The 16,822-nt window shown below is 35.5% G+C and overlaps 1 long non-coding RNA gene across 1 annotated transcript; it reads right to left on the bottom strand.

The window, feature by feature from the left end:
* Positions 1-1,592: 1,592 nt before the first annotated feature.
* On the bottom strand, positions 1,593-16,200 carry LOC142075399 (uncharacterized). Its single transcript, XR_012670865.1, has 3 exons — positions 15,872-16,200; positions 4,350-4,449; positions 1,593-1,753 (listed from the first exon to the last, which is right to left on the bottom strand). It is a non-coding gene; the product is annotated as an uncharacterized LOC142075399 (long non-coding RNA).
* Between the last annotated feature and the right edge of the window lie 622 nt (positions 16,201-16,822).

Here is a 16,822-nt window from a genome sequence, read left to right as displayed (position 1 = left end):
GCAATTCTTTGCAAGAAAGGATGCAATGATCTTGGTGGACTGTTAGCTCAACATGAGTTTGCAGCGCTACGTTAAAACAATGAAGACTAACCACATCAATGGGCTGCATTAGCAAAAGCACAGACAGCAGCTTAAGGGAGGTGATTACTCCCCTCTAATCAGCACTGGGGAGGCCACATTTGGGATACTGCTGTGAGTTCAGTAGGTGGCTGCTAGGATGGCTAGAAAGCTGGAGCACAGTACACTTGAGGAGAGACAGAGGAAATACTTCTGCCTGTTCTTCCTGGAGAAGAGGTTGAAAGGGGATCCTATTGCTGCCTTCAGCTACTTGAGGGGTGGTATAGGGAAGACAGTCAGATGCTTCTCAGGCATGCACAGAGAGAGGATGAAAGGCAACAGTAACAAGTCACAACGTGTGAAATTCCAACCAGATGGAAGGAAAACAACATTTCATAATGAGAGCGGCCAAGCACATATCTCCCAAAAAGGCTGTACAACATCTATCTTCAGAGATCCTTAAAAATAGCTGGACTACATGCTAAGCAACCTGATCAATCTTTGAAGATACTTCTGCTTGGAGCAGAACCAGGATTTAGATGTCCTCCAAAGGTCCCTTCCAGACTGGTTTATTCTATGATTCTCTGTTTTGTCTGGAGGGAAAATGCTATTATTAGAGAGGAAAATCCACAGAAAAATCTGTTCACTCTATAATGAAGAGCTTTATAGGCTTTAATAGCCAAAACAGGCAGTCTTACACTTTTGTGTTTCTTATTATATTTTTCAGTTTTAAATAAATTATGCAGATACTAAGACTTCACTGACTGAAAGCATTTCTCATCCAAATCAAAGCAAGAGAAGATATAATGGGATAACCTTAGGGAAGGATAGAGATATTGCTCAATTAATCAAGTGTAGAATATATACTACTATATATCCAAAATAAGATTCAGGATCAATGGTAATCATTGCCTTTCTAATGCTTCCCCCTCAAAGGGTGAACATGATTTGCTACAAGGTCCTGCACTTTTTCTCCAGAAGTGCCGCTTTCTGTATCATGAAGCATGGAAGGAGGGCTGTCATCATTGCCTTGAAAGGCAGAATGTTACCAGGCAGTCCTTATCTCCCCGGGTGTGAAAAAGCTGTGAAAGTCAAACCCAGCTCTTCTGGGAAGGCAAATGCAGCTGCATATAGACAAACTGTCCCATAATGCCATTTACAAAGCAAAACCACCATATATTTAGCAATGAAAGAATGGATTCATTATTCCAGAGTAATGTCAATGTTTAAGGTAGCTTGATAATACATAAGGTAATATAATCATGGTGTGAAAAATTGTCACGTATTGTTATTGAACATCACTTAATACACTCCAGTTGAAATTCATTCCACTGAAAGTTCATTAGAGAAATTGTGGCAAGATAAAACTTTGGAATGCATATGTATACATGACCTCAAAATCAGCACTTCTTTATATTCATAAGTGCAAGGAAAAATGAACAAAATATATAGCATTGCATTTCATCAGTAACATTCTTATGGGAATTAGGACTTAGGAATTGAGAAAAAACAGGAATTTACAAACATTGTCAGGTGATCTTCATTAAATATACTGACACAATAAAAGCCTAAAAGCAAGTGGTTTTTACCAGTGGTGATTTTTTCCTCTGTTGTTTTTTTCTTCTTTCACTATTTCTTCTTTTCTTTTTTCCCATTCCATCTTTTCCATTTCCCAGTGACATTTTGCCTGAAAGAACTATTACAAGTGATTAAAGAAAGAAAAAAAACTTAGACGGAAAGCTGACAATAATATAAAAATACAACATGTAGTTTATTCCACTGCAGAACGAGATATTTATATCTAAATTTTACCTTTCTTACTTGAACATTTAAATATGCCTAACAAAAACATCCTTAAATCCTAACATAGCTTTTCTCCTTTCATGCAGGTTTCATTTTGGATGCTAGTAGAAAATTTCTGAGTTAAAGAAAAAAAATATTATTTTCAAGCTGTTCAGCACTTACTATGTTAGAGACTGATTATCACTGTGCTTTTCTCTCCAAAAAAGATAAATATTACTGGAACAGAAAAATTTTATTGGCTGCCCTTTGCTGAATAATTAGTCAGAAATTGGTGAGTTTTCTATACTTGAAATACTTTATATTTAACAAGATTCAAACCTTTTCCATGACGAAAACAAAGATAATTTATTGAGTGAACAGAAAAGATTCATAACTAGAGGTTATAATAAAGAATTCTTTTTTCAGAATTCTAAAGGAAGACAGGAAACAACAACTTAAACATAATAAGATTTGAAAGACAATCATAAAAGTGCTAACTGTAGAAAGTTAAGATCTGTATTTCATATCTTTTTTCATTTGAAAGTGTTCAAAGTTGAGATACTTCAGTGAAATTATCTCCTGTTTTTATTACCTTTACACATGTAAAGATTGGAAATAAATCAATAACTCATCTATATTTAAGAAAAAAAAAGCAGATTTTTCAGCAAGTATGAACTGGTAAAGCTTCTGTGAACTATAGCAACTTACACCAACTCAAGATCTGATGCAAGCAGTGAAATTAGAAACCATTTCAAACTTGCATGTGTGAAATGAAATGCAAGACACTTTTGTCCTCTAGTAAGAAAAAACAGTACAATGTTTGGACAGATTACAAGCCACACATATTGGTAAACACTTTACCTATTTCATGCAAGAAAATTACAATGAAAGTCAAAGCAGAAAAAAAGAACATTTGCTAACTGAATCTGAAGAATATTTTCAATACTACTGCGCTAAAAGGTTAAAAAGTAAGTCATGAAATCATAGAACTCTGCAGAAGTTTAGTGAGTCACTGCATTATTGATAGTAACATTCTAAATTGGATAATAAATTGCTTAGTGGTGTTGCTGATGGCCAGAGGAAAGTGGTAAATGGATACAGATGGAGCAGGAAGGTGACAAGTGGATTGTCAGTGGGATCTGTGCTATGCCTAATCTTGTTCATACAGTACTGTATATCACTAATCTTCAAGGCAATTTTTCATCAGCTTAGTGATTGCCAGATTGTTTTAATCCATTTTGGCTTTTTCATAACTGGGGGGAAGTATCTATTAAAATCTGAAACTTGAACTATTTAATAAGCTTATTTTTTTATTTTCTGCCATTCTGGAGCTACAAAAAGATTATGGAAATAAACTGTCAAGAGAATTGTTGGATGCAATGCAATTTATACAAAATTATTTAATAATTTCAAGAGTATGTGATAACACGATTATAAAAACACTTTCTCTATGTACTTTCTCAAATATAAAAATCACTGGAAAGCATGAAGCTGAATTTGGCATCTATACCACAGTTCTCATCTGAGAATAGTGTTGAAAGAAACTGGTATATTAGGTCATTCCTTGTGATCTGTTTTCTTCATCCAAACTGATATGAAGACAATGCCAGTACAAGCCTACATCTGCCTGAACACTGTATTGTTTGAACAGAAGGCAGCATGTCTCTCTGCTCAATGTAAAACCTTTTCCTTGCACTTGATCTAAGACATTCAGGTTTGTTATGCCTCAGTTCACTGCTTGAATCACATCCTTAATACCATCAGTGATGGTATTACGTTGGTAGCTTGACAATTAGAGCTTTGCCAATTATACCAGATAAGAATCAACCAGAAGAGAGTTCTACCATCACCAAAGTACAGTAAAAAAGGGAGTAATGCATACAGGTTACAGGGTCCAGCCTTGGAAGAGAGTTAGTAAGTACACGGGAGCGTGGATAATAGTGCAGGAACTGCATTAGAGGGAGTTACAGGAGGACACCTGGTAATTAGCAGTCAGGAAGGCTACAGGAAGTCCACCTATGGCCAGAGGAGGCAGGACATCTGAGGGAACAAGTATAAAGCTTTTCTCATGCAATCCTTGTACTAAACTTATTTGGACGGACAGGGGCAATCTGAAAACTACAAGGCTGATGTTTGATAGGATTATTTAATCCATGTCTTTTATAGCTGAACCTCCAGGAAGAGGCTATTGAAAACGCATGACTGATTTTTGGAGAGTCAATGCATCTAGAGCCTGTAGTCACCAGCAGTCAGAGTATCTATGTCATTTGTATTGAATAATTGTTCATTTATTATCAACTGATGCTATCTTTGTTGTACTGTCTAATAACATAGCAGATGATTCTGTCTGGTCAATCATTTGCCTTATGCAAGAACCACAACTATTAGAGTGGTGTCAAGAAGAGAAAAATAGGGCAGTAAAAGATAGTAGGTAGGTTAGACGTTCCCAAAGATTAGAGATTCCTACCTCAGCAGAAATAGGTGACCAGATTAACAGATCAGTGACTTACATTAGTCTGTATTTCCCAGTGATTGAAGAAAGTAAATTCTTCCTCTCCAGGATCTCTTCTCCTCTTCCTTCTCTGCTTATAGAGTGAGGCTTAATCTCTTCTGTAATAGTAGCAGGTATCACAGTTAAGCCAGCCACGTTCCTGCATTTTGTCTTTTTTCCACGTATTCAAAACAATGTATGTGTAAGGAGACTCACAGATTTCTAGCCAAACACAGCTTTCATTGCCTTCATGATTATCATGAAGTATATAGCATGTTCCAAGTATATAGCATATTCCTTTACATTTCTTAAGAGATCACTGCAATCTCTTTCAATATCAGAGTTCAGCTTGATATGTACAATATGGAAGCATATATTTGAAAGCTTTACATATTAGAGGAAAATTCTAGATACATTTGTAAAATGCAGTTTTATTGCCCACATAGAATGAAATTGTGTCCTTGTCTGTAAACTAGTGTTAATTCTGCATGTACAAATTATGTGATGGTAAATATATTTTTAATTATTACAGCCATCCCTCAGACCAGATGTTTTCTGAACAGTTCTGTTCTTGTTTTTTCTGGTACTAGACCTCTTAAATAAGTTGGCAACAATTTGTTCAGTTTTAGAAGAGGATTGGCCACTGGTGCCAATTTTGTATTGACATAAAACTTTAGTATACTTGGCCCTTAGTTTCTCCCATATGGAAGAGAAGTCGCCTTCCTTACGGCTTTTATTGTTTTGTTCCTCCATAATTTATGTGCAGATGGAAGATTCATTCCTTGACTCACTCATTCTATATTAATAAATAACTAACACTAGTACACCCCTAGAGTTGTATAGCCCTTCAGAGTTAATTTCAGAAGCAAAATATCTCAGTTCCCAAGCAATTCTGCAGGAAAGATAACTGCTGTGGATCATTTGTGTGGTTATAAAAGCAGATCACAGATGGATCATTTGCACAGTTATTGCTACTGTGACTCTTACTTACAAGAAAGTTGCAGAAATGAGATTAATTCTATAAATGCAGAACAAAAATGGTAAATAACAAGAAACACAAAAACATCCACTTGATGATCCAGTTCCCAACACAGAGTCTGAAAATTAATTTCTCTTAATGGGAATCTTGACTGAAATCTAAGTTCTGATTAAAAATAAAATATTTTTAGATATTAAGACTATGCTTGTAACTTTGTAAGGCTGAGACTGTTTAACAATATTTTCTGTAATCTGAAAGTGATCAAAATTAGTCATTGCACTAGAGAAGATTCTGAAAGCCACAGATAAACTTAATCCCATCATTAACCAATTTGTTCATGAGAAAACTAGCAGAAATTTTACAAATTTATCTACCTCCATTCTTCATGCTACCTCCCATGAAAACCTCTTGGGGCCTAAGACTCAGACAAAAAAAAAAAAAAAATTCATATTCTGTCAATAGTAAATGTAATCACATCCTAAAACCAGGACACGTGAGCACTACATTAAAGAATTTGTATTTAAATTGAAAAGAAAATCAAAGAGGAGTTTTCTACAACTATGTACTTTTTTTATATTTTCACATTATATCACCTTTCTTTTCAAATTGAAGGGTTGATAAAATCCAGAATCTTGTAGAGTTTAGGGTTTCCAATAGACTGTTTAAGTCTAGTTTACCATTAAATGTGTAACTTAGTATTGCTTTCTTTAGTCAGCACCTCAAAAATATTAATTTCTTTCTCTCCTCTTCTTTCTGGAGTTTCCCCATGGTGTTTTTTTGGGGGGAGGAGAGAAGGGAGTTGACTCCTGTGTCTGTCTGGACAAGTCTCTGGAAATTATTTTAACAAAAAAAAGCTGAATATTTTGATATAACTTGGGAAAATATAATATCTGTTTAAAAATAATAATTAAAAATCATTGTATCTTAGAGATGTAGAGCTAAAAGGAATTTCAACAGGTCACCTAAAACATTGGCTGAAACTGGCTTGGAATCAAGCTCATGAGGACCACCCCTGGCAGCTGTTTGCCTAATCTGCTCTTTAAAGATCCTAGAGAAGAGAATTTAACCCGGTCTACAAGGGCAGCCTGTTCCAAGGATTTACCACAATGACTGGTTTTGTGGGTTTGTGGTTTTTTTCCTAATACCTAAGGTAAATCTCCTTTGGTGTAAATTAAGCCCGTTTGTTCTTATCCTTCTCCAAGTGAAGGTGATGCACATATTCATTACCATGTCAGAACACAGCTGTATCTTTCTTTAGTTGTTTGGGGTTTTTTTTTTTTTAATAAAAAACCCCAGTTCTTTCAGTCGTTCCTTGTAAGTCATATTTTCAAAATCTCTGACTATTTTTTTCTTTCCTCTGTCCTGATGTTTTCAAATTTATCATAAAAGGTATTTCTAGCTAGCCAGAGTACAGAAAGTCAAAATCTCACAAAAGGTCACACGAATGGAATAATCGCCTCCAGGCCTTTCATGTGACTTTGTTGTTAATATATTCCAGAATCACATTTGCGTTGTTTTAAAAATCAGTGTTAGAGTTCAGGGTTCCTCAGATCTTTTTTCTGAAGTTCTGCTGCGCTCACTCTAAGATGTGCTTTTGTGTACTACTTTCCATTTGCCTTTACTGAATTTCTTGTTGATTTTAGATGATTTCTTCAAATTACAAAGATTCTTTTAATTTTAATTTTAATCTTATCCTCTGAGCTTGGTATCACAGTTAGATTTTATAAACATGTCCTACACTCCATCAAGAAAATAATTAATAAAAATAATTATTTTCATTATCTACAGAGTACATATTTTCTTCCCACCTGAAGCTTTGTGACATGGTCATTTCCACAGCAGCGAGTTTTGATGTCAGAAACAAAATTATGGCCTCAGAGAGGTACAGCTGGAATAAATGAGCTCTTAGGAGCCAGATTTCATGCATATGTACATATTTAAGCAGTGAAGTGTCAGGGATAAATATAGCATTTATACAATATATAAACAGCAGCCAACAGTTTTTACTTATACAGAATTCCTGCTTGAGCAACAGCAGCATAATTAGCCCATACTTAAAGAGTCTGTTTCAGAAAGACTTTCTAAAATGAAACTTCTTTATGTGTTAAAACTCTCAGTAATTAGGAGTTGTAAAAGTTTACCATATGGGATCAAAAGCAAAAATATTAAATTAACACCAATGTGAAAATACTGCAGTACATTTTATGCACCGCTGACATTTCACTAAAACTTCATCTGAAGGTATGGAAGACACATGCTAATCTCTTGGCACAACATTTAGCTCTAGAAGATAGGAAGCAGGAGGGTATCCAGTCAAACGAAGAAAACCCTCATGAGCATAGATGGGAGAAGCTTTCCTCACATAGCTCCAACAATATTAACATAGTGCATAGGGCCAAAGCAATTAACACTGACCATTAATATTCCAGTGAAACCTCGTTCTATAGAAAAACACAGACTTAACAGAATTTAAATATTGCACGTGTAAACTAGAAGCAGAAAGGAAGAAGGCTATACAGCTCCTGGAATTGAAGCTATGTCCTTGAGCAGTTGTCTGACTATGCTGTCCAAATCTCCAGCACACCATTTGCTTGGGAAAGCAGGCTTCCTGAGAAATCAGACAATCAGGAACCAACATCTCAACATCAAAACCAAAACCAAAACCAAACCAAAAGAAAACAAAACAAAAAAATCAAAGAATTATATACATTTGACCCAACCTTCCTGTTTGAGGCACTTTCTTCCCACTAAAAAGGTGATATTTTCTTAATGAGCTGAATTCCCTTTTTAGCCGCAGATCCTAAAAACCACTAACATTTAACAGAGCTGCTCTGTATATTGCCTTGTAGTATATCAGATCATAAGGAATACACTTCCTCTAGGAGTCTAAGAGCCTTCACTCCTCTCAGACACATCTATTCTTCTGAAGCACCATTATTCATCTGCAACATCCATGTTATATTAATTCTCTCAGAGGCCTTACACAGAAAGTAAATATTAGAAAAGAGGGCAGTTTAATGGACATATCAAAATGCCTGATTAAGCATTGCTCTGTTTTGCTGACTGTGTAGCCTTTATTTCAGGTATGCAGCTACTTCTTTATCTATGCTTTTCTGTCAAAACTGGTGCCTGGATTATGCCCCATTTTACCTACACAGTACTGTTACAGGAGCAAAGAATAGACAGTGACATTAACAGGTCAGCTAGTGTTCCCCAGCAACTCCCTTGAGTTGTAAGGCTGTTGTAATCTGCACTTCTCTGTTGGACAGAACGTAAAGATTAAGGAAGAAACGATTCATGATGATCTACACTTCCCTGTAATAGTATTTCTCTCATAACTAAAGACTTATTACCCTTCACAATTTCAGTGTTCTTATCCAACATTACAAAGTTTGTGGTATAATTGCTTTTATCATTGTGACCATTTATTAAACCTCTCAATGCACGTGACAAATGATGTATTTGCTAACTGAGAGCTATTTTAATGAAGCTTTGTGGAGCTGACACTTAGCAGTTCTTTGAATGTTCTTGTAGTTCTTTGTTTAATATTTCTTCTGTGCTTGCTTTTTCTTACATATCTTTAAAGTTTTAATAAATAGACTCCGGGTCACCTGTTACCATGGATTTTCCATCCTTGCTGAATAAAAGCAACTCTTGACAACTTCCTAAAGGGACTTCTCCTTCCTTCTCTGCATATCCTTTTGGAACTATGAGAAGGTAAATAAATTTTATGGGATGAACCAGTATGACTTTATGACCTTTTGCTATTAGGTACCCTATTTCCTGACAAAATAAACAGAATTCTGTGTTGTTTTGCTGTTTTCCTTTCTTGCCCTTTAGCTAACATTTTATTATAGATATCTCACTAATATGAAACAAGGATTATATTATGAGCCTTTAACTTTGTACAACTGTCTGCTTATAAATAAAATTCTTATGTATGAATACTGCAGACACCTCTGACATCCTTAAGGTTTTGTCTCTAAATCAGGAATAGAAATAAATCAGGAATATCTCAAAATTAAGTGACTAGGGTTATGAAATGTAGAAATTCTGGAAGCTGATCAAGCAGTACTGGAAAATCCAGTGGAAATTAAAAAGATTGCTTACTGATGTCATGACTTAACCTTTTTTGTGACATATATGATCAAAAATATTATTTACTTTACTTTCCTTAAAATAGTCACATTAATATCTGTAATGGATTATCTTTTTAAGGAGTTCTACTGTTAGGAACAGAATCTCATGAACATCCTCAAATAGGTACCTACAAATTCTAATTACGTGTCCTAATTATTTAATTAAAGTTAGTACTGTACATGAAATCACGTAATTAGAACATGTAATTCAGTAAAAGTTATGATTTGTAATTAATTAACAGAATGTGCAGTAAGTGTGTTTAATTTGCAAGATATATGAAAGTTGATTAACTATGTATTGCACTGCCACCGTGGATCAAATTTAAAATGATTCTTGGCCATTTCAAAAACATTTTTGTCAACTGTCAAATCATTGACTTCTTGGAATTTTTTTTTTTTTTGAACGTTCTCAGATATTTTCCTTAGATGTTTTCAAAACAGAGAAGAGCTACTGCTTCATTTTTTCAGGCAAGTAACCTTTTAGTTACCTATAGGGTAATAAACTCCTAGGAAGGAGAAAGTTTACTAAATCCTGTTAAGCAAATACTTTAGGTACTACATCAAACATCCATCTAACAAAGCTATCATTATACACTTCTAGGTTAGCCCACATGTAGGCTCCCTTGTCAGAATTGTAATTGAAATTGAAAAATTTGCTGGTGGCTAATTCTCTGTCAAATGTCTCATTCTTTACAAATTTCTTAACCTCAAAGTTAATATGACCGCATAATTTATGGATGTCTTCTCTGTTTGTTTCAATAACAGAAGTTTACTATGTTGATGCTCCCGGACTCAAGAAATCCTCCAAAAAAGAGTATTTGAGGGATTTCTTGTATCAGAGTCTTCCTATCTCTCAACAGAAGGCAAAAAGTTATAAAAATATATTTGTTGACATGAAGGAATTTTTTATTCTTTCCCATAACATAATTTAACCTCCAGCTTGTATTTTACCATATTTCTAACCTCCTTCTCATTAGCTCATTTTCTGCAGCTCTTATGATATATTTCTTAGAATTTAATAGTTTTGAATATTTGGAAATTAAAAAAATATATAAGAAGCTAAATTCATCTTGGAGTACTGAATCTGGAAAGCATTCATATGAAAAGAGAAATAGATTGAATTTTCTTTGCCAGCAGCACTAGGTTACTTTGGTTACTTTTTCTCCATTAACAGTTATTAACTAACTGTTATTGCTAACTTTAAGTTCATTTTTATTCCTATGATAACAGTTCCAAAAAGAAGTGTGTAAATTACTAATGCAAAAAGTTCTCTTTAGAAACCTGGGATCTAGATTTTCTATGTTAAAATGTTTAATTTACGTTTTATTTCTAACTATTAACATTTAAATCTTAGAGAATAGAGTATTTAAGATTAACTTTCAAAAGTTACTTTATGGCATTTAATCTTAGCTTATAGTTTTATTTGGTCTTAAGAATCTGTGGTTTCTATAAATCTATTCTTTTTCTTTTGTCCATTTGCAGTTACCTCCTTTTAACTGTAGTTCAGTGATAATTTTCACTTACATTATTGGCTTAGAAGTACCGTACGAATCAGTCCAGTCTATGATAGTTTTCATTGATGTAATGTACAACAATCACTGCCTTTCATATATGTAAAATTGAAGGTAAATTTAACCCTGACCTCTGCTTTGAAACTCAGAAAACACTGCTGTATATACCACATATTGTGGTGGTATTGTCCAAACCCAACTACCTAAAGAAAAACAGTTATGTAAGAAAAAGACAATGAGAAGGTTTAGAAGCTGAGGGGGGGAAAAAAAAAAAAAAAAAAAAAACAAGGGAAAAAAAAAGAAAAGAAAGAAGAAGAAAGAAAAGAAAAACACCAAAAAAAAACAATCAAACAAAAATCCTCCTTGCCATGTTATGAAAAATAGAGTATTTATTTTTCACCTGTCAGTAAAAGATTGGTTCAAGATACGTTCCACCTATGCAAAATGGAAATTGTACTCTAATCCAGCATTTTAAAAAATTGCAAGATAATGGTTATAGCAGGAAGGTTTTAACAGAAAGATTGTTTTCTGTAAATTAGTTAAGCAGTCCTTATCTTGAGGAGGTCTTCTGCTTATGGTGCTCTATTGTTCTATAGCCTATTGGGTAAGGTCCTCCAAAAAACTCATTTTGTGGTGCTAAAGAGAGTCTATATCCATTTAGTGGTATTAAGCTAATTGTTTCCTACGATAACACATCAGACTAACAGATCATGCCTAAGTAATGGTTTTTAACCTCTACCAGCATTTAGTTAAACCTATCCCCATTAAGAAGTGTCATGATCATTGCAATGCACATTCTCCCACAAGAATACAACAAAATCAAAGAGAAGAAATGGCCAGCCACACTTCAGCCAGTTTTCTTCAGCTGAGAAACAACCATGTGAAACATATGAATTCTATAAAATGGTCTGCCTTCCTGGTTCCTGGGAGCTGCAAGAAAAGTAACCTCCTCTTGGTCTTTCTGGCCATGGGCTTGGTGAGCCAACAGAGGGACCCTCTGATTTCATTACCTAAAACTGAGAACATGTAAACCACCCTCAGGGTTTAAACTATTTCAAAATTCCTTCCAAACCTCAAAGAGAAGTTTGCCAAGACAATCCTAAAACATAGTACTTCTCTATAAAATAATTTTAGAATTCTTCCACTTTATGTATCTCTCAAACATCTTGCCTGGTGTTTCTTGAAAATGTTTATTCTGACACCTTGTGTATACCAATGCGAAACTAGTTTTGTCTAATAAAGTTCAAAATCAAACTTATTCTAAGGAATAATACATTTATATGAAGTGTTGCAAGTAATACATATTGTACATTTAATAAAAATTATAATTAACAATATTGTGATTCTATAGCTCACCCAAGTTAAAATTTCTATTGCATATGTAAAACATTAACACATTTAGAACATGACAGTTGAAAATATCCCAGCTGCTCCAAAAACTGCAGTGGCATCTTACTATATTGCTAGTCAGCTGAAGAGCACTCCTTAATACAAAAGCAAATCACTGTCCCATTACATGTTTCTAAGTAGTTCTGCTGGTTTAAGTGTAGATATGAGTGTGACAACAATGAATTAAATATTTAAGTTTTCTGAAAACCACCCTTTGTAGATATCATTAACTTGTACCACAGAACCACAGCTAACTCAAACATGTTAGAACAATCTGGTTTTATAATAATGACCATTTTTTATGTATAACTTCATATAAGCTCACAGCTGAGCTACTCAAATACTGTAGGCAGCAGTAACCCTTTCACACATTACTGTCTTCCAAATTTACCATAAGGATTTTTTGGAAGTGCAGTTCCCCTCCATTGTTCCAGTTTTTTACAAAAAAAAATTGTGCAAAATTGAGAAGAACTCATCAATAGAGTAACTCTAAGCTGGTGAAAACTGTTCCGCTCTTTTTTCCCTTCTGTTTTTGATCTTCAAGTAACTGTGAATTGAATACATCCCTTATTTATTAATTCATTCATTCATTTCTTAATTACTAATCAACTGAGTACTGCAATTGCTAAAAAACTGTTCAGATTAATTCAGTGCAATCATTTTCAATCACACAGATCCATAAGCAGTGAATGGTAAAACTTGTATTGGCTTCAGTGAGATGGGTAATCGTCGAGCAAGTTCAAAGAGGATATTGTAAATATTTGCAGTTCATTCCCCTGAAGAAATCTAGCCTAGGCTTCTGTTTAGGCTGTAGGACATGAGAATGATTGCCAGCATGGTCTCTGCAGAGACCATAGTGCCAGTGGAGACATCCTCCCACCTCAGGCAGCTGTTGTAATATTTAAGCATCTCTCTCTACTGTGGAGATTACCGAAGTGTTTCAAAGCAAAGCACTGAAATAATATTTCCAAATATTTTTGTAAGAACATTTCTTTATAATATGTTGGAACTGGCTTAAAATGGCAGACATTAACAGAAAAAGAGATTTTTGTCTCATCATAACTGCACTTAGCAGTAAACAAAGGAGATAAGAAATAATGCAAATTGGTTTTGCTCATATCAGAAATGTCTTCATCCAAAAACACCTCCTTACTTAAGTGTTCAGAATATCTGAAAGCCGCTCTTTAAACATACTTAGTTTTTCCCATTTTATTCTGTCATGGTTTAACCCCAGCTGGTGACTAAACACCACACAGCTGCTCTCTCACGCCCCCCCCTCCCCCCCCCTCCCCCCCCCAGTGGGATAGGGAAGAGAATCAGAAGAGTAAAAGTGAGAAAACTCATGGGTGGAGATAAAGACAGTTTAATAAGTAAAGCAAAAACCATGCACACAAACCAAACAAAACAAGAAACTCATTCACTTCTTCCTATCGGCAGGCAGTTGTTCAGCCATCTCCAGGAAAACAGGGCTCCATGACAGATAATGGTGACTTGGGAAGACAAACGCCATCACTCCAAATGTCCCCCCCCCTTCTTTCTTCTTCCCCCAGCTTTATATGCTGAGCATGACGTCATATGGTGTGGAATATCTCTTTGGCCAGTTGGAGGCAGATGTCCCAGCTGTGTCCCCTCCCAACTTCTGGTGCACCCCCAGCCTACTCGCTGGTGGGATGGGGTGAGAAGCAGAAAAGGCCTTGACTCTGTGTAAGCACTGCTCAGCAATAATGAAAACATCCCTGTATTAACAACACTGTTTTCAGCAAAAATCCAAAACATAGTCCCATAGTAGCTAATATGAAGAAAATTAACTCTATCCCAGGCAAAACCAGCATACATTCAGATCTCATGTTTTACCCTGTAAACTTGATTTTTGGTACTTTATAATAGCTATTGGTGTTTCTAATAAAAGCAAACCACCCTCTCTAACACATACAAAAACCCCCAGTTTCAGTACACATGATCACTCTGCATCCCCTCAATGCAATGGGAATCTAGTAATCCTAAGTGCTAGATATTCACAGTGGACCATTTTTTCCCAAATCCATAAACTGACTGAATCACAATATCTGAGCAGGATGTCAGGGTTTTTTTTTCTATATGTAAATTGAGTAAGCAGTAATCTCAACATTGACTGAGGATTAAGTAGATGGTGAGAAAATGGAGATCCCCATGTACCCAGCAGTCCTTATAACTGCTAATTTACTACATGATGCTAATTAAATGAGGCTGGCTTCATAATGGAAATATATGGTGCCTGAGTAGAAAAGCTGTTAACATAATTATATCTGTTACACAGGGAGTGTAGCAGATTGCAATTATTAGAAGACTGAGTTTAAGGCTACCTTGTGTACTCTGATGTTAGGAGTGGCTTTTGTACTCCTTCACTTCCCAAATAACACTCAAACCCGGCGTTAAAACTTCTTTTTTCTCCTTACAGTTTCAAACACATGCTTTATAAAAATTAACTTACTCCCCTAAGTACTCAGTTTCCAAATGCAGTTCATTTTTAACAGTTAAGGAAACCGTGGATACCCCTGGGCATCTTGTCAAAACATTACCACAGCCGTCCTTTGAATGATTGGTTATGTAAAAGCCCCACCTCAAGTCATGCACAGAAAGCTGGCCTGCAAGAACAAAAAACCCCAGCTCTGCCCTGTACCAGTGACTGCCTTGCCTGTCACCCCCTTGTCACCTCTTGGGGGTTCATGGCAGAGTGTCTATAGAGTTTTCTTAAAGTCAAAGATTTTCTAAAGCAAGTCTGTATTACCTAACTTTATTACGTTTCCCAGAATCCCCATTTTCACAAGCTATAAAATACTCTATATTCCATGATCAGGGGACTCTCAAAAACACATTTCAAAATAGCAACACATGATGTTAAAAGCAGGCATACTAGTGTTTCAAATTCAGTTCAGCACTTCAAGAAAAAATAATTAAGGGATAATGTTCACCGTGGAGGAGTATTCAGGCTTTAAAAAGCTTTTGCGGATGATTAAAAAAAGTGAAGGGATGCCAAGGCATTTAATAACCACAAAAGCTGTTTATTGTGAGTGTTTTCCAGAACTATGAACACTGTGTCTATTAGACAAAGACAAAAAAAAAGAAAAGAAAAAAAATACCAACTACCCTCAAAGTCAATAAACAGAAACATAAAAATGGCTAACACTGTTTTTCTCAACTTCTGAACACTTAAAACTTCTCTGCTGTCTGCTGCTACAAGTGCATTTTAGAGGCTAATGACCCCTAACCTTCCCTTAGGAAATGTGCATTTGAGAACCTCTGTTTCAGTCACTACTATCCAAAAGGTATTTACTTTTAGCTAACCATCCTTTCACTCCCAGAAGTGGAGATCCAGGGAAGCCATAGAAATACCGCAAAATACTGGGGAAGAAAGGTATGAATGTACACTAACTAGCTTCACAGCAGTGTACTATTCTGTTTCTTTTTCTCTTAAAGCGTAAACACAATACCTGAATGCCTAATGAAATCTTCAGCACAATATAAAGAATTCTTTCTTCAATACCTTTTTGTTCTTATTTTCTTCCCATTTGCTTGCTATTCTTTCACGTCTTTTTCTTCTCCCGCATTTCAGATTCTTGCTTATACTTTTTATATTCATCTCCTCTCCCCTTTTTTCCACACTCTTAGTCCCTCTGCAGTCTCTGTTCTTTTCTCAAAGCCTTTGCCACTCATTTTTCTTGCTCAGATCATTGCTTCAGTCTCCAGAATTCCCATATAGATCTTGCATGCAGAAAGTGTTTTGCTAGAGGTTTGAAAAGCAAAGGGGCATCTGCTGCCTACCCTTAAATTACATGTCCCCCTGTTATACGTTCATCTTTTCCTAACTCTCAGAATGAGAGTGATAAGATATAAGAGGGGATGAATGAAAGTACCAGAATCTCAGAAGGAGTGAGAAGGAACCAGGAGCCTGTGACTTCTCTTAACTTGGAGGAAATCATTGCTTGATCAAGAACAACTTGCCAAGACTAGTTCTGAGTCGTTCTTTTCTAAGTCTTCAAAGGCCATCAGTCCGATGTTACTTAGGACATCTAGCTGTCTAAAACAGAAACATGAGGGAAGGTGTTAAAATTTTATAAGAATCAACATATTACATTTTAAGAGAAACAGTATGTGTGCAACTTGGTGCAAGCAAAGTATCAGATTCACTTTGCAGCCAATCCACTTTGTCGAAGTGCCTAATTTGTTTAACTATACTATATTGCCAGTGTGTCACTCAGAATAAGTGAGAGTAAGCATTTGTCCTCAGATTGATCATGCCTAGTTCAATGCCTAAGCTTTAAATAAAGCTCCCCAGTGCATCTGAATTTCAATTCTTAAGCCAGTTTTGGACTACATCTCTGATTTCGCTATAATGAAGTGATAAAGAAGATTAATGAGAACTCTTTCTCTACCAGAAAAAGAAAAAGGGTATTTCACTGTTTGACCATAAGCTGGAGAAGCCTGAAGTGTGAAG

Source organism: Calonectris borealis, chromosome Z (genome assembly GCF_964195595.1).
Source record: "Calonectris borealis chromosome Z, bCalBor7.hap1.2, whole genome shotgun sequence".
Classification (NCBI taxonomy): Eukaryota; Metazoa; Chordata; class Aves; order Procellariiformes; family Procellariidae; genus Calonectris; species Calonectris borealis.
This window is presented reverse-complemented; position numbering and strand designations above follow the sequence as displayed.